The 4,000-nt window shown below is 30.0% G+C and overlaps 1 long non-coding RNA gene across 1 annotated transcript; it reads left to right on the top strand.

Moving 5' to 3' along the window:
• The first annotated feature begins 1,447 nt into the window (after positions 1–1,447).
• Positions 1,448–2,824, top strand: LOC11412181 (uncharacterized). The gene is made up of 2 exons (XR_003011949.2): positions 1,448–1,752; positions 2,225–2,824. It is a non-coding gene; the product is annotated as an uncharacterized lncRNA (long non-coding RNA).
• The last annotated feature ends 1,176 nt before the right edge of the window (positions 2,825–4,000 follow it).

The following is a 4,000-nucleotide window of genomic DNA, read 5'->3' on the forward strand; positions in this document are numbered from 1 at the left end:
CCCATTTTTTCCCTTAAATAAAATACCATTTTTTTTAAGGAGCACTTTATATATATATATATATATATATATATATATATATATATAATATTTTTTTATGGAAATGCTTTATATTTTGTTATAACTAACCTGTCGTACACCACACAAAAAATAATTAGCCTATTTTTTTTTTAAAGGAAAAAATAACTAGTCTATTGTACGTTGTAAAATTTTATATATTCTACCTCACATTTTGTTTCCACATTTCTCTTATTTTTGGGACTCATTAAGCAGAGATCAAAATTGTTAGTGAATTTTTTTTTAGGATTAAAAGTCGAAGAATTTTTTTATGGAGACTAAGACCAAAAGTTTGAATATTTATAGGGACCAAAAACATATTTAACTATAATTAAAAATATTAAAAAATAAATACATTACAAAAAAAATGTGTGTGTCTATATGTATATTAAAAAAAACATGTCCTTTTATGTCATTTTATATTTATCAGCCACTTCAACAGCTAATTTTACCAAACACATTATTTTTAATAAGCAAGCTTTTCAGCTATAAGCTATCAACTATCAGCTACCAGCTATCAGCTAGCTTTTCAGCTATCAGCTAGCTTATCAGCTATCAGCTAGCTTATAGCTTATTTTTACCAAACAGAGCCTTGGTATCATATAAAATTTTATATATAATTAATTAATTCAAATTTGTGCATATACAAAACAAATAGTATATTTTTAAAGACTTTTACATTTTGATTTTTTTTGTTTTTATTGGGTTTGGTGCGTCTTATGCTTTTACTTTTCATAGTTTTCATTTGTACTTCCCTTGAAAGTGTCCGTTTTTGCGTGGAGGCTCATCCGTGATTGTTTACCAACAAGGACAAATTTGATTGCTAGACGGGTGTTGGTGCCTGACATGTCCTCGTGTGTTGCTGGTTGTGGTCATCCTGAATCGGCGCAACATCTCTTTTTATTGTGTAATACTTTTGGTTCTCTGTGGCATTTGGTGCGTGATTGGATTGGTTGCTGTGGGGTGGACACAAATAATATTTCCGATCATTTTCTTCAGTTTACTCATTTGTCAGGTGGTGGTGTTGCTAGACGGTCTTTTTTGCAACTCATTTGGCTTCTATGTGTCTGGGTTATCTGGAATGAACGAAATAACCATCTGTTTAATCATGTTGTTACCCCCATCAATTGTTTATTAGATAAGATTAAGTTATTGTCTTTAGGTTGGCTTAAAGCTAAAAAAGCTACTTTTGTTTTTGGAACTCAGCAGTGGTGGTCAAACCCTCTTGTTTATTTGAGTATTGGCTAATGTCTTTCTGTTTTGGCTTGGTTGTAACACTTGTAACTGTTGGTTTTGGAGGTAGTCTCTAGGGCACACCTTATGCGTTTGAGACTGCTTTTTTGTTTATATAATTACATTTTGACTTGTTAAAAAAAAAGTTTTCATTTGTACTTTGCACAGAAGAGTTTGTATATTGCAGTACCGTACGTCATTGGCAAGTGTTTTCGTTGATGTACTGCAAGCAACATATTTTTATAATACAGAATTTTTTTCGTTGTTTTTTTTCCCTGATAAAATATAACTTTTTTTTTTTGTTGGTACAGCTATAATACGGTTGAGCTTGCAATTTGTTTAATTGTTTATATATATATTTTATTGTTTAAATGAAGGTTCCTATAAGTTACATAATTTCATTTAATAATTTGAATAATTTCAAATTAGGCAGGCATGAACTTCAGCCAGAAAATATTCATTGTAAGTAATGTTTCTCTTCTGTCTAAGCAATTTTTTTAATTTTGTACAATAATTTTTAATCAGGATTCTCAAGAGTAGGTAATGCCGCAATGGTATATATTTTTTATTTTACTTTTAAGACCGCATAGGCAATGATATATCTTAGATTTTTTTATTTTATGTTTATCAAGAAATTTCTCCAGCTTAACCAATTGTCTCAAATTCGAATGCAACACTGTTAAATCTTTTTAAAAAGAATTTTTAAGTGATTAATTCGTATAATTGTGCGTAAAGAATACACAATTCATAAAAAAAATTAGATAAGAGAAGACGCACCTCTTCTCTTGCGAGGTGTGACAATTGGATGCGATAGGAAGGTCTAGGGCCAACCACAATTAATTATTATTCTTTTCCTTTTCTTTTTTGAGGCATGAATTATTCTTTTCTTATTATTATTATTTTTATTATAAACAATAAGTTAACATCATCATAGAGTTTGAAAGGGCATTATTGGCTTCACGTAAGGGCATCTCTTGATTAATTGTAAAAGTCAATCATCAATGCTACTCTATATAACAACCAACCTAAACCAAATTATATTCAAGCCATAAGCAGCTTTTGAAGAATTCTACACCTTCAATAAGCTGATCAGTTCAACATAACAAAAATGGCTTCACAAATCAAATTCTCATTGTTCACAATTTTTATCTTTGTTTTGGCCATGGTGGTTGCCGGTCACGACGGGCATGTTCACTCTCCGGCGGAAGCACCTTCTAGCTTTGCAAGCAGCCTCAATTGTCACTCAGTAATTGGTGGATTTGTTCCTATTCTCATTGCAATTCTCTTTGCCAGAAATGGTCTTTGAGAATTTTTTTTCATGGATTTTCATTTCCTTCTTGGTTATTTTCATGTCATTTACGTTTTGACCTTCCTATGTTGTTTGATTGAATTGTTGTATTAATAAGCTGTGTGCACTTGATGTTTTTCATCACATGTATGGATCGGATCATTTGTTATTTTTTTGGTAGAACATGTATGGAGTATTTTTATTGTTCATCTAGTCATGGCCCGATTATAAATTGATTTTCATATACTTTTTTCAGAGGTAATTTTCATATGCTTATTAATTAACTGAAATACAAAAAATAATTTATATTTTTACATGGAACCTGTTGTAATCGGGATAATTTTTTGGGTACAAGAAGATGGCATAACCCAAAAGAAAAAAGCTACGAAATAAAATGAACATTTTTAAACATTTAAATTGAGTGCGATTTTATCTTTTGATCTTCAACCTTTCGAATGACAAATGTTATTAGTTAGCAATAATTTTGTCAACATTTTTTACTACTTACTAATAACAAAAGGAATGAAATTTTATAGCGATCGATGCATAGTTGCAAAGTGAAATTCCTCCTTATTAAATTCCTTCTCTACCATTTTGTCAAAAAGAAGAAATAGTCTTCTTCCACCAACTTGTATCCGTTGGAGACTTATACAAAGGGCATGCCAAATGGCGTGACATGAAGAGTTGTATATGTAATTTTATAAACCCACCTATATTCATTAACATAATAGCCTCTTTTTTGACGTAGTTAAAATAATAACTTGATGCCATATGATATTAATTCCTTAGCGTATACAATAGAGAAATTAGAGATGTTAATGAGATTCATGAACGCAGATAATATAATGTTTGTATCTACTTCGTTGAATAAATATGATATTCGTGCTTGCTACATATTCTTGCGGATATCTTCTATACGGATGATCTATGAATTTTGAGATATTCATGCATAACAATTTTTTCTACAAAAATAATTAGTTTTCTTAAAAAAAAATTGTGAGATACCCACAGATACAAATGTTTTTGTCATCCTTAAAAGAGAGACTCATTATTTAATATTTAAATAGATGTTACCTGCACACACCACTCATTAATAATTTTTAAATAGTATCACTTAATAAAACTCAATTTTTTCAACCCCACACCATACTAAAATGTCTTAAATAAGAGACACCAATAATTTTATAAATGATCTAACTCAGCATCAATCAATAGTATATATACTGTCCACCTTCTAGCAAGGATTAAACAATATACTCTCAATCATATGAATCAATAGAAAGAAATGCTCAAAGATTCCACAATACATCTGTGCTCATGTGCTTCCCTCACATTAGGATAAGGCAGCTCAACAATAACAATTACAAATGATTATTTGTTAAAATCTTACAAAGCTAAAAACCATAAGAGATATCATCACAT

The sequence above is a fragment of the Medicago truncatula genome, chromosome 5 (genome assembly GCF_003473485.1).
Source record: "Medicago truncatula cultivar Jemalong A17 chromosome 5, MtrunA17r5.0-ANR, whole genome shotgun sequence".
Lineage (NCBI taxonomy): Eukaryota > Viridiplantae > Streptophyta > Magnoliopsida > Fabales > Fabaceae > Medicago > Medicago truncatula.